The 14185-nt window shown below is 55.5% G+C and overlaps 1 protein-coding gene across 10 annotated transcripts in view; it reads left to right on the forward strand.

The window, feature by feature from the left end:
- The window catches only part of Elfn2 (extracellular leucine rich repeat and fibronectin type III domain containing 2), a 63184-nt gene that overhangs the window by 25462 nt on the left and 23537 nt on the right, over positions 1 to 14185 (forward strand). For 5 of the 10 annotated variants that reach the window (XM_008851314.1, XM_008851304.1, XM_008851309.1 and 2 more), the window contains exon 2: positions 9389 to 13871. The exons of 4 other annotated variants lie outside the window; for them this stretch is intronic. The gene's annotated coding sequence lies outside the window, so the exon portion shown is untranslated. Of the gene's footprint in view, positions 1 to 3214; positions 3282 to 9388; positions 13872 to 14185 lie in introns of those variants that run through there. One more of the 10 variants, XM_008851306.1, reaches the window with a different exon arrangement.

The following is a 14185-nucleotide window of genomic DNA, read 5'->3' on the forward strand; positions in this document are numbered from 1 at the left end:
CATTTGCATGCATTAAAGGGAGGGCTGCAGAGGGCTCAGCCCAGTTACCTAGAAACCTCCCTTGCCATGCCTCTGGGTGCTGTTGGCCTCTGCTGCTGCCCATCGCTGGCTTGTGTTGGCTGATTTCAGGTGAGTTCTTCAGGCTCACCTGTGGCCGTGGCTCCTGAGGCCCCACTGTGGGCTCCACACTCGCTGACTGCAACTGGGCCTCTTGTCTTGCCAGTTCTGGGAACGACTGACCTCAATGGCATTCGTAGACAGTGACTTGGTCCTTAGATTGGACACTGTGTGTTCTAGAAACAGTCCTCAGCCTCTGCAGGGACCCCAGGACATTCAGGCAGCACACAGACCAACGGCTTTGCTGTCCAAGAGTGGTGAGATCTGAGACATGTTGCTTTAGCTTTCTGGGCCTCAGTTTCCTCGTTTTCAAAATGGGGGTGATGACAGCGTATACCTCCTAGCTTTGTGAGGGACACTGGGATGACACTGGCTTGTTAGGCAGCCATACTCCCTTCACTAGATGACTCAACCTTTTGTCTCTGATGAGCCAGAGCATGGAGGGGATTCTTGCTCCAGGAGCTTCGGCAGACCCCACTCTTGGCCTAGACAGTGCTGTCCTGAAGCCCCCCAGCCTCCAGTGTCCCACCAGCCATGTCTGGTCTCTTGCATGTCTCCCCAGGAGCAGTGAGCTTCCTTAGGGCAGTGCCAAGTCTGTCTAGTCCCCATGGGTTCCCTGCCCCTGCCCCAGGGCTTGGCCTGGAGGAACAGAATGAAACTCTTGAGTGACTATGTTGCTTACCCTGGTGGCTTTTGCTATTTTGAAACCTGAAGTCCCTTGTGTGGTGATTTATGGGTTGAGAGTACTTCAGGCTGATCTCACTGGATCTCTCCCATGGTAGGAAGAAGCAGGGCAAGGGTTGAAAGTCATGATGCCAGGCGTGGAGACTGGCAGGGTATAGGGAGGGAGCTGATGGTTTTGCACCCGGCCCTCACTTATTTGGGCTAGGTATAGGGGGGCCTGGGAGGAGTGGGTACCCTTTCCTCCAGGGGCAACTCCAGAGGAACAGGACACTGGGGTGCTTTGGAGAGATACAACGGGTTTATGGGCCTCAGGCACCATCTGTGGAAGGGGTGGCCACTCCAAGGTTAGAGCCTCTTCCCGTTCCTCAGGGCATGAGTGGTTCAGACTTTGTTTCCAGGCATCTGCTCAGAGGCCCTGGCCTGTCCAGGTCTCCATGGTGGGAAGAGTTCCTGCTCTTGTCCCTAGGTGTGGGTGGGATCCAGCCAGTGCCAGCCAACCATGGGCCTGTCCCTGGCCACAGGGTACTCAGACTAGGGGTGGGAGCAGCTGGGGGTGGGGCAGCCCTTCTCAGTGGGGCTGTTTCTACATGGGAACTGTCTGAGGGTAGGTCAAGGCTGCTGGCCTGGAATGCTAATGACCCAATCTCTCTTCTTATCCTCTTCCTTCTGCCTTTTCCATCCCCCTGGCAGGAACATGCTGGATGGACTGGGCCCTCAGGGCTTAGCCTTAGTAGGCAAGGAAGGAGTAGTGGTCAGAATCCCTTCCCTCAGTAGCCTGCTTTGGGCACTTGCAGGGGCGGGGCACCGCTGTGACCCCTCCTTTGAGGATCTGGCAGTGTCTGAAGACCTCTTTCCTAGCTCCACCAGGCCTTGGGGATGGGCTAGAGTCAGAGAGAGGTGAAGTAATGAAGTCTGTTAGCACGAGGAAGTCAGTGACACAGAGGGTAGGCCAGGTGGTTTAGGTATGTGGCTCTGGAGGCTTCTGGGAGTGGTGAAGTGGTGGCCAAGGGAGTCACTGTAGACTGAGGAGCTAGGGACAATACTGGAGAGACAGCTTGGGGGTGGGTTATTGAAAAGTATTATGCAAGGAGCTGAGGATCTGGGGGCCAGTGGACACAGTCTCTGCCACCAGGACTCTCAAGGCCAAGAGGAGGGCAGACTCAGAGCCCAGGCCTTCTAGGGTAACTGGTGGCCACTGGGATGGAGGGCTTCCTGTAGGAGGTATCTTTGAGTCTGTGGTAAGGAGTAGCATTTGTCAGCACAGGTGGGCCAGAAGGGCCCTTGCGATGCAGAATCTCAGGATAGGCAAGGAGGGTCAAACAGACTCTGGGTTTAGAAATAGTGAGATGCTCAGGTGGCAACACTGGAGTGGAGGGGGGTGAGATGGGAGGGAAGGGTAGGGCAAGGCAGGCCCTGAGAACCCTCCAGGCCCAGAGGAGGAGTCTAGATTTGGTGTTTTTTTAACAGCTGGGAACATGACAGGCATGTGAGAGCTGGGGTGTAAGTGTGGTGCTTCAGGACTGAGCACCAGTGAGCAGAGGGGACGGGAAAGGAGTCAGAGCCTCCCAGAGAGGACTGAAGTGAGGGAGTCTGGTGGATAGGGACAGGCTCAAGGGAAGGGTCCATGCAGGGGAAGCAACCAGAAGGCCTAATGCCAGCAAGAGAGTGGGGATGGTACACATGTGCACACATGTGTAACAAGTATACATGTATGTATATATGTGTGATGCATATACGCAGGCATGTAATATGTATGACGTGTGTGTACATGTGCATGTGCATGGCATGTGTTTATAAGTGTGTGTGTGTGCTTGCCACATGTATGTATGCATGTGTGTATGTGTGAGTGCAAGCCTCTGTGCACAGTGGGGAGCAGTTTGTCCCAAGAGCACATTGTTCCTCCAGAGTTGTTAGAGGTCAGATTCTGGACACAGGCCCTATCAGATCATCAGGGAGCCAAGGAGGTACCAGGAGCCTACCTGTGCTTCTAGATGGAGCCAGGGCGGCTACACAGAGGATGGGGCGAGGCTGGTGGTCAGGAGGGTCGCCTCCTGGGTGATGAAGCTGTCCATGGATCTATTCTGGAACAGTGGCACACCAGGAGGGCTTCCTGGAAGGGGCAACACCAAACTGGGAAGAGCAAGGGCTTGCTCTTGGGGTGGAAGGGAGGCTGCAGCTGATAGGGCTGGTTTTGTGAGTTGTGCTATGCAGTTATGAGCTGTGTCACTGCTGTTTCATTTAATACTGTGTCCCTAGAGACCCATGAGGAAGTTGACTCAGGGAAGCTGTGCAGCCTGCCTGAGGTCACACAGCTGGAGGCTTCAGGCCCCTGCTTGCTGCCCTTTCCTCAGGGCCTGTGGCTCCCAGAATGTAATTCTGTGCTGTCTCAGGATGCGCTTTCTGTCCTCTGCACAGGCTCCTGGACCTCTCAGAAGCTGACATGGGCACAGGTCAGGTAGTGATCGGATCCCTGATTCCAGGTCAGTTGCTTGCCTTCAGAGCCTCAGTTTGCCCATCAAAAGTGGGGGCCCATGTGTCTGGATAAGAGGGCAGCTGGGGGCTCTGGTGTGGTCAGCTATGTCAGTTGCACATGCAGATGAGGCTCTTGGTAGAGGCCCTTTTTTGTGCCCTCCTTTTCTCCCCCCGTCTACACATGACTGTCCCGAATAGGTCATGTTCCAGGGGTCCGTGGGCTCTGCATTTTGGCCAAGTTCCTATGGCAGTAACACCCATATGGGTCTGGCCACCACCAGGCACAGCAGTGAGCATCGGCATTGTACAGGAGGCGGACTGACAAGGACCTGGGGAGCATGTGGCCCTTTTGTCCTCTCACTTTTTTCTCCCAGCATTTCTTTTCCCTGCTGCCTTCCCACAGGCGACAGGACGCACAGTCACACGAATGCTGCCCTGGACCTCCAGAGGGGAAACTGACCTTTCGGTGGGCTGCCAAGAATGGGACAGTTCTCTAGAGAAACCTGGGCTCAGGAAAGTCTCCTTGGAGGAGGTGACAGGGCCAACACTGGGGGAGCTCACAGTGTAAAGGTGGTAGGAAAGATACAGGCCCCCAGTCACAGAAGCTTCCCACATCATTAGGAACTGCACCTCCATCCCCAGGACTGTGGGAGCCCCAGGAAGGCTTAGAGCAGTACAGGCACCTCCAGAGTGGCCTTCTGGAAGGCTCTGTCTGAAGGTGGTGCAGAGGTTGAGGGTCGAAACCATGAGGTTAGCCCTGTGGTCACCTGTGGTGAGAGAGGCAGAGTTGAAGATGAGGCTGGGGTTGTTGCCTGAGCAGACCATGGCCTTGCGAGTGGGAGCACTCAGGGGGGAAGAGGCACATGAACCACTGAGCCCAAAGCACATTTCCTTAGTCAGTGGCCACTCTGACCTTCATTGAGGGTCCTCAGAAGGCTTGAAGGTAGCCCGAGTCGGTACCTGTGGTCTGATAATAGATCATGGGAACACATGTACTAACAGTTTGCATTGGCACCATTGACTTGTGCTGAGGGGCTGGGGGGTGCAGTTGTGCGTCTCCCCACTCAGTGCTCGTACTGCATATGCAATATAGATGCCTCCAGAAAGCCAGGGGGTATTCCTCACTTTAAGCAAACGCAGTCTGAAAGTGAGGGTTTTCCTAAAAGAAACTAGGGACTGATTATTTTACAAAATAGCTTGCAGAAATGTGTTTTAGACTCCAAATGCTTGGGTGTGTTTGTGAGGGTATCTGCTTGCCTGGGCCCCATGTGTGTCCAGAGCTTCTTGTTCCTCGTCCTCTGTCCCAGGACAGTCAGCCACTAGCTTGTAAGCATGACCATCTGCTTGGAAGAGCATAGGGCCTTTGAGGTGCCAAGCGTCTCAGAGACTTACAAGCTCCTGCATCTGGGAATCAGCCACACAGCCACACTACAGCCTCTCTTTTGGCTTCCTGCCATCTGTGTCATGCAGGGCCTGCTCCCCCACACCCCCCCAGCACACTGTCACTCCTGCCCTGGGTCTCTCATCCGTTGATGGTGGTCTGCCAGCCACCCATTCCTTCCACGCTTCTCTGTAAGTCAGGGTCTGTGGATAGCGGGTGGAGAAGGCCCCTTGGTTGAAGTGATCCTAGACTGTCTTCCCCCCACTTACAGAGGAGGAAGGAAGTTGATGTTCATTAAAGGACAGCCATGTTCAAGTCTCTGCCACTGATTGGGGTTACTCCCTCCTCCCCCACCTCAGGCAAAGCAGAACTGGAGGGCAGAACAGCTTGAGGGGTACAGCTTGGTGGGTCTCAAGTTCTCCTGTTCTTAGCTGTGTGTCTCTGGGCAAATGGTGGCACTGCTCTGGGCCTATTCTTATCTCTGCATTGGGTAGGATAACCAGGCCCACTGCAGAGATGTGGAGGGTCTGTATGTAGGGTGGAGTGAGTAACTGAACAGGCTGGTGTGTGGTCATGGCTGGGTTTCTGTCTTGCCTAAATCCAGTTCTCATAAGGTAGGGCTTGTATCCTACCTGCACCATCCTGGCCAGGCCACTTAGTCTTTCTGGATGGTGATCTCATCTGAGAAGAGGCCTGTTAAGTGCTGGCAGTGAGTGGCCCAGTGTATGACTGCAGGGACCTGCAGGAAACTTCTTTTATGGTGTGCCAGGTGACAGCTGCCTGTCACTGGGACTCTGGGTCAAGGCTGTTGATTGCACTTGGCAGTGACTTTCCCAAGGCTCTGCCCACTGGGAACTAGGCACTAGGCTGCTTGCTGTGTGGCCCTGTGGGTCTGAGAGGGACCTATGTTCAGATGAGGTGGGGAGAGTCACCCTGGAGAGGGAGCTAGAATAGGATGTAGAGCAAGTAGGGCCAGGCCCTTGAGGGGCAGCCTAGTAGAGGGAGGGGAGGGATCAGGGAATGCTGGTGGTTTGGGCAGAGGGGCAACAGGGGTGAGGCCTGGACAGGTGTCAAGGTGGATTGGAGAGGAAGGATGGGGGAGAGAGGCCAGAGTCAGGCATGAGGAGGATGGAGCTGAGGCACAGAGAGGCTTGGAATTGAGCCCACAGTCACACAGTTGGTGGGGGAGAGCAAAGCCTTGGGCCTGCATCTGGGGAGGGGAGAGGGCATTGGGGTCTGTAGATGTCAGCTGCCCTCAGCCTGGAGCCAGCAGCGCAGCGGAGGCAGGTCTGCAGCCAGCAGGGGTGGTGCAGGCTGAGGCTCCTCAAGCTTCATTCGAGGGCTCTCTGGGCGCCAGGCATAATGCAGACTGATGTGATGTCTGCCAGTGATGGGGGGTGCAGGGAGTGCTGGATGAGCAACTCCATCAAGCAGGCATGAGCGAGTGTGCGAAGAAGGCGCTGGATGGAGCCAGGGTGAACTGGTGGCTGGAGACAGGGCCCAGGGGAGGTTGTGGAGACAGATCTGAGCTCAAAGCCAGTTCTAGACTTTCTGGGGGCGGGGGCAACCTTGACCCCACTGGCCACAGTTCTCCATCTGTAAAGTTGTGAGGGCAGAAACAATATTGAACTTAGTATAAGACCTGGGGCAGGATAGGGCTGGGGGGTGCAGGCAGCTAATGCATTCCTACCATTATTATTGCTGTGTGACAGAGTCCACTGGGGTGGCTTACAGATTCACTCAGCTGCTTTCATTTGGGATGTGTCACGGTCTGCCAGTCAAGGAGCCCAGAGACAAAGGATGCCCCCCCACCCCCAGATGAGATGCTGGTGCCAGGACCCAAGGCTCAGACTCCCAGGTAGAGAACAAGGAAGGAATAAGTGAATCCAAGAAAGACACACCCCGATAGAGCAGGGGTGAAGGGTAGACAGGCCTCCCTTGACAGGGCTGGGCAGTGCTGAGACTGACCTGTGTCTGATTTTACCAGGTCAACATACAAGATGCCCAGAAAGGGTAGGGGTTTTGCACAAGGTCACACAGCAGCTGGTCCTGGGAAGCAGACCTGTTGGCTTGAGGGTCTGGGTGCTGCCCCCACTTTGTAAAGGAGAGATGTGATCATTTATCAGGGGAGTTTAATAATGAATGTACTTGAAGTGTCTTTAACGCAGGCAGCAGGCCCAAGGTAATAAAGGACCCTGTATTAATTCGGAAGTTAATGAATATGCAGGTGTGTCTGAATGATTGATGGGGCTCCCGAAGGCCTTGGAGAAGGGTGCTGAGTTATTTGCTGATGGAAACATGAATATTGCATACATCTGAGAAGTTGGATAAACCAGGAGCAGGTGGGCACGAAGCAACCAGAGGATTCTAGTGGCCAGAGAGCTGGTGACACAGTCACGTGAGCAAATACATGGCGTCATGCTCATGCATCTGCATCCTCTGGCAGAGTGATCTTGAGCAGGTCACTTAGTCTTCTGAGCCCCAATTTCCTCATCTACAGAATGGGTAAAAACAAACAAAGCAAAACCCCTGCACAATAGCTGATGCTCAGGATCCAGAAGATGGATCAAGACTGGCCCTGAGTTCAGGAGCAGGCTCAGGGGACAAGCTGATCAGGGTATTAGAAAAGTGGGAAGAAAGGCTGGGGGGGCACGGCTGGGGGGCTCAGTGGTGAGAGCATTTACTTAGCATGCATGACACTGTAGGTTCTACCCTGGCATGGGGGCAGGCGTAGAGCAGATGGAAGAGAAGTGAGAAAAGGAAAGGATGGATAACTAACCAATGAAGGTAGACAGACTTTACAGTTTATAAGGGGGGTGGGACTGCCCTCAGGCTACCCATTGCTTCTTGCAGCAGATGCGTGGGGTTGAGAAAGTGGCTTTGGGTTTGTTGAGATGCTGAGGCTCAGAGAGGACCTGTCACTGCCCAGGCCACCAGCTACCAGCCACCAGCATCGATGGATGAGAGTCAGGTCTGCTCCCCGACCTGTGACTGTCAGAGCACCTGCAGGTGGAGTCCATGCTGACCCAGAAGGGCATTCAGAATCTTGGAGGGAGGTGGACTGGGGTAGGGTTGTGTTTGGGTTCCTTGGCTTCTCTGCTTGCTGTGTGAGGGTCCATCTGAAACCCTGCTCCTTCCCGATGCTCAGCCCTGGGGCTCCCAGACTCTGTATCCATTCCTGTTCCCTTCCTGCTCAGAGTTGTGCTATGTGTGTATGCACTTGTCTCAGATCCCAGGAGCAGTGGGTGCTGGGCCACCTCATCCCCTCAGCCTCGGTTGATACCCTTCAAATGTGGGTGTCAGAGTGGCTTCTGTCCTGAGCGTGCAGAGCCTGGCGCTCATGAGGCAAGATGGGGTGCGTCTTCCCCCATCTCTGACCCACATCTGACCATAGGCATGGCGCTCTTGGAATATGCCTGTGGCATCTTCTTTATCCTTATCCAGATTGGCCTTGGAGGCTCTCCCGGTACCATGATGGGCAGTGTTGCATCCTGGGTTTTGCAGGGTGGGTCAGACAGGCCCCCTGGCCCCATCTCCCACAAAGCCCTGTCCAGATAGATGTGACACCAGTGTCTCATCATGCAAGCTACAATAAATAGAAGCAGAGGACAGACACCTCCTTGGCCAGGCCAGTGAGGGCCTTGCTTACCACCCAGTTCCCCTAGGCCCACCACAGGTCTTCTGATCTTGGCCTCGGCTGCAGAGACCATTGACAAGCGAGGGACTTTGAGCCCTGGCTCCTAGATCCCTTTCCCTGCCCCACCGTATTCCCAGCCAGTGAGGGGGACACAGCCAGGTTGCCCTTGACTGCCACAGAGAACAAGAAGGTCAGCCTGCAGCACCTCTCTTTGGCCAGTCCTGCTGGGGCAGAGCTCTGGGTTGTAGGAAAAAGGACCTCAGTGGTCACAGTCCTTGTAGCTTGCTGCTGACAGACATGGAAACCAAGGCCCAGAGAGGAGGCGGCTTCAGGGCAGGGCTAGGGTTGGGGCCCTGCGGGGCCAGCCTGGCTATGTATTTATAGACCCCACTGATCTATATTAACTCAGGGCCTGCTCAGGCTGTGGCAGCCTGGGCTCTGAGGACTGCTTTGAACCCTCTAGGGGGGCTGCTGTATCTGAGCTTGCCCCTGTGGGGAGAGAGGAACAGGGGTGAGCCTGCTTTTCACCTCACCCTTCCGCGTCCTGGGGCTCCTGCTGGGTACTTGGCCTACAGAGTCTTTAGCAGCTTGGGTTGGGTTCAGGGCCACCCTCTGGGGGGTCTCAGTGTCTTTGTCTGGGGTTTGTCACGCCTTGCTTCCTCCAGCTCTGGGGGAGACTGTCCATACAGTGTGGGATCCAGGGCAGCTTTGCTCTGAGTCTCAGTCTGCATGACTCAGTCAGCCCCTGCTCTGAGTCAGTCTACATGACTGTAGAATGGGTGCCATTATAAGCCAATTCACAGGCATTAGGCGTGGAGCACAGAGTGCCCCTAAGCTGGAGGCCACTATGTGCATGCCTCCCACATCTCTTCTGACCCTCGCCCTCAACATGCACAGAACTTCAAGGGACAGACTGTCTCCTCCAAATGGGGCCTGTGAGGCCCCTAAGCCTGAATGTTCCCTCCTCCCAGGCTCCTCCCCAGGGCCCTTCGGGTCCTTGGGGTGGGGGCGGGTATAGGTTGAATCTTCTCCCACAATGTGGTCCAGCCCCTGGTCGCCGTGGGAACAGCTCCACTAACTCTATGCTTCTTTTCCAGAGCAGAGACGACTGGCCGCCCTGAGTGCAATTCAATTCAACAGACATTTACTGAGTGCCTACTATGCGCCAGGCCTTAGGCTAGGCACTGGGGAGCACAGAAAGGAAAGTGGGGCCCCATCCTCAGGTAGTTCTGGGTTGAGGGGTGGTATAGAGACAGGCAAGGGCTCAACAGCTGGGTACCAGGAGAGAAGCCTTGTGGAGGGCTGGAGCAGCAGGCCTGGGATGTAAATGCATCACTAGAGGGCTACTGTTCTTTGTCTGTGCCTCAATTTTCCCACCTGTAAGCTGGGAGGAGGTGAGGTGGGGTAAGACTTTTCTAGGATTCTGCAGGTCACATCAGGGGTGGGGAAGAGCAGGGAGGCCATCCTTCTGCCTGCAGGCTCCTCAGAGGGGTTATAAGCACTGGGCCCCAGGGCAGAGGGGCAGGTGGGAACAGGTCCCCAGGATCAGGAACAGCATGAACAAAGGCCTGGTGGACATGGGGCTGGGCTGTGGGATTAGGAAGGGACATGATGGGGTGTGAGCTTAGAGGAGAGAAAGGTTGAGGGCCACACTCTGGGGTGTGAAGTCCATTCTGGGCCAGTGGCAGCCATTGTGGGCTGTTGAGGGAATGAGAGACACGTGGTCCTGCTTTGTTTTATCTTTCTTCTCCTCTCCTCGGAGTTCCTGTAGGAGCAGTAGCTGTGTAGTTAGTGTGGCATCTGTGCTGTGTTAAGCATGTCACCTTACTACAGCCCCAGGAAGTGGGCATTCATGGGCCCAGTCCCCAGGGCAGGACACTGGGGCTCAAAGAGGGAAGTTTCTTGCCCGAGGTTATGATCTGACCCCAAGACCCCTCTATTGCTCCCACTACCTCTTGCTGAGGGGGTCTGTATGCTGTGTGATTGCTCCCATCCTGTCTACTCCAATGTCCTGGTGGCCACCGAGAGCAATGGCAGGAAGAGCCATAGATGCCCTGAGCTAGGCTAGTTTTCTCCAAGACCCAAGTGAGGGCTCAGCAGCCACTCTCAGACTGATAATGAGGTGGCTCCTTCCCACTTTACTTATGGGTGGACTGAAGCCCAGAGTCATGGGCTAATTCGTGGTCAGACTTGAGGGAGTGACGACCTAGACTGGGATCCTGTCTCCTTAGCATCAGCTGAGGCATTGGGCATGAAGAAGCCTTCCCCTAACTCCCTACACCCAGACCTGTGCAGAGGCTGTTTCCCTATGCCCTCCCTAGGGAGTACAAAGGACTCAGACCACAGACCTCGGTTCAAGTCCTCGTGTTAACTTTGCATGACTGCGTGATTGTGAGAAGTCATTAACCACTTTGAGCCTCGGTTTCTTTATCTGTTCATGGGAGAGCTGGCTTCCCTATCCACTTACCAGCAGATACTTAATTGAGCACCTACTGAAGCCTGGTGCTGGCTGGGCTGGTGGGGAGGCTCAGAATCTGGCCTTCCTTGGAGAACTGAGTCAAGGGGGAGTAGTAACAGTTAGCGTTCTGTTAGGGATGGAGGAGGACAAAGCCCAGGGAGGCTGTGGGAACCCCTAAGAGGTATCCCAGCCAGGTGAGGAGGGCAGGTGCCAGCGATGCCAGGACCATAGGCGCTAGGCTCTGGGTGTACTAGAAATTTTCCCAGATGAGCCAGGAGCCAGGGAAGTCATGCTCAGATTGATGTTTTAGAAAGTTCTCCCTCTGCTAGGTGGAGGTTGGATGTGAAAGGATGGTAAGCTTAGAGGCAGAAGTCAATGGGTGGGGCAGGGGGGCACAGAGACCCCCAGGGTAGGGAGCTGGAGAGAGGGGGTGAGTGTCCTTCCTGCTGCCTGGGAGGGGACAGGCAGCTGGGAGAGGGCTTTTGGGGGTGGTCAGCACCAAGCTGCTGCTAAGGACAGGTAGAGGACCAAGATGAGCTGGGGAGTGGGAGGGGAAAAGGAGGTTTGAGAAGGGCGGAGAGCTGGGCTGGAGAAATGGGGAGGTAGAAAGCAAGCCAGCCTTGCAGGGCCCCAGGACTGCTGGCTGGGCAACGTTTTCCTCAGGAAGAAAGGGGTAATGGGTGACAGGAGTCCTAGGTGACAGGAGGGCCATGGAGGGTCAGGGCAGCTGGAATGTTAGCCCCACCCCAGGAAGAGAGGGCTGCAGGGGAGGAGGTGTTTGGGAGGAAGGCAAAACATTTGCATGTGTAACAGGGCTGGAATGAGGGAGAGAGAAGGGGAGAAAGATGAAAGGAAATTACCATACATCAGGATCTTGTTATTCAACCTAATTTTCAAAGGACCACAGCTGTCGCGCTGAGATAATCCGTTAATTATAACAGCCATTGTGCTTTGGCAATGGGAGAGAAACCGAGGCTGGGTGCAGGCTGAAGGCTGGGGTGGGAAGAGGGCTCTGAGGGGCCAGAACCTCAGAGAGGGGCCAGTTGATGGAGGCAGGACCAGAGGGAAGGCCCAATCAGGGAATAGGCCACAGTCTTCACACTGGCACTGTCAGTGCTGAGGTGACAAGTCCTACTGCTTGCCAGCCAGTGCTATGTGGCTAGAGCCAGTCTCCAGAACCTTCTGCAGCAGTTAACTTTATTGAGCAATTACTATGTGCCAGACCCTGCTCCCGGTAGCCAGTGCTCTTCCTGTCTCAATTTTTTTTTAAGGAGAGGAAACACCCAGGAACATAGCTTGCCAGGAACATAGAGCGAGGTAGTTGGCAGAGACCCATGTGAGCTTCCAGGACAGTCTGAGGGACCACTGGTCTCCAGGGACTGACTTCCATGAGTGGGTAGACACAGGAGCTGCCATGGTTTAAGGCCATGGCTCTGCCTGGGCAGCCGTCACCACAGTCACGGGTGGCCCTCCCCCACATGGCGTTTCCGGGGCCCAGTGTCAGCCCCTGGGTGTGGATAGAGCCTCTTTGTTCTCTGGGCCTGCAGCTGCAGGTCCCCTTCGGCCTCTGAGGCAGGCTTTAGTCTGTCCACCCCACCCCCAGAGCAACCACCCTCAGGGCCAGGAGAGGGCATTCCATCCCTGGTGGCATCCAAGTTGGCCCTTGCCACCGCCCGCTTAGAGATAGGGAGGAGACAGACAGACAGCTGGTTCAGCCCTGGGAGAGATTCTCACCCTAGCTCCAGGGTCTTGGGGACCCTGAGTGCTAGGGCGGGGAAGTGACCAGTGGGAAGCAGTGAACTGTGGTAGGGCATCTTGAAGTCTGACTGCCCAGGACCCCAGAGCCTTTGGTAGACTTGGCTTTGGAGCCAGGTTCATGCCTTGACCATAGGACCGTGACTGGAAACTTAGTAGAGACCATCTGGCAAGGCAGGGGGCTTATTCTGCAAATTCAGTGGGAACCCCCAATGTGGCCCAGGGACCCAGGTAGTGCTGTGGAAGGCAGGGGAGAAGCAGAGGCCCTCAGAGAGGCAGAAGGTCTGGGGTGATCTCTGTGGAGATTCCCCTGCTAGGAGCCAAGGGGAAGCCTAGGGCAGCCAGGGCAGTTTAAAGTCTTGGAAAATGGGTGACCCCCCATCCCAGGTTCTGACTGGTAGGGCCGAAGAGCCATGTATGCATTCCAGAAACTTCAAGCCCCAGACTCATCATTGGAGACACCCCCCCAAATGACAGACCCATGTTGTTACTATCCTAGAGTTCTAAGACCCACAACCACAGTGGGGCAGGGTGTTGTGGTGTGGTGGAAGCAGGAGTGAAATTCAGGGGTGGGGGGCAGAGTGACCAGCTCATGCATCCCCATACAGACAAGTCTACTTGTTCCCACTCTGAGGTTCCCTGTATTGTTAGCTTCACAAACTGCAGTAGCCAGGGATCAGGGCAGCAGCCCAGGGAGGACAGAGCCACCTGCTCTGCCCCATGGCAGGCAGACCCACAGTCACCCTTATCCAGGGGTGCCAGTGGCTTTCAGAAACAGGGATGCTTAAAATAAAAGCTCCCAAGCTTTCCACATTGCCAGGCAGCTAAAAACTAAATTTAATTACTGTCCAGATGAAGCAGGGTCCCTTGGCATGGCATGAGTCAGAGCCTGGGATTGAGGAAGAGAAAGTCACCCAGAGCAACTGGAAACCTGGGCTCCGCATCTCTACAATAGGCATCAGGACAGTGGAGGCTCAAGGCTGGAACCAGGATGAACAGGCTTCCCAGGAAGCTCCCAGGCCCAGCCGATGCCTTTTCTGTCCACCCATCCCTCTGCCAGGTCAGGCTGCCCAAGTGGACTGAATCATGCTCAAACCTGGATCCTCTGCTTCTCCCCAGGGGTCCCCCGACACACTGCCCTGCCTTGGGATGGCCTTAAGGATGTTTCGAGGCAGGAAAATGCCCACCCTTGGGGACCCTGGAGGAGGAGCAGGCCGTGCAGGCAGAACCAAGAGGGTGGGCCTAGCCGGTGCCTGGTACATAGTAGGTGTTCCATAAATGTTTATTGAATGAATGAATGGAGGCCATGCAGGCAGAGGCAGCGTGCGCGTGCAGGCACTGTGCAAGAGCGGGTCCAGTGGAGACCGGTGAGTAGTGCCCAGGGGCTGCAGCTCAGCCAGGCGGGGTGAGACCAAGCAGGGAGAGGGCCGGGGCAGGTTGGGGAGGAGAAGCCAGGTGGGCAGAGGGCAGGGTACAGTGGGGGAGGTAGGGTCAGTAAGGGGAGGTGTGCTTCTGGGGAGGAAAGGTCAGGTGAGGAGCGGGAGGAAGGGAGGCAGTCCCCTATGTAGCCTGGAGGCTTATTCAAGGACTAGGAGGTGACCTCGGGTAGCACTAGAGCCTCCCTGTGGTGGGCTGCCTGAGGGCCCCTGTGGGGTGGGTGTAGTGCAAAAGCTGGGCCATG

This window comes from Nannospalax galili, unplaced genomic scaffold (genome assembly GCF_000622305.1).
Source record: "Nannospalax galili isolate Female #2095 unplaced genomic scaffold, S.galili_v1.0 scaffold445, whole genome shotgun sequence".
Lineage (NCBI taxonomy): Eukaryota > Metazoa > Chordata > Mammalia > Rodentia > Spalacidae > Nannospalax > Nannospalax galili.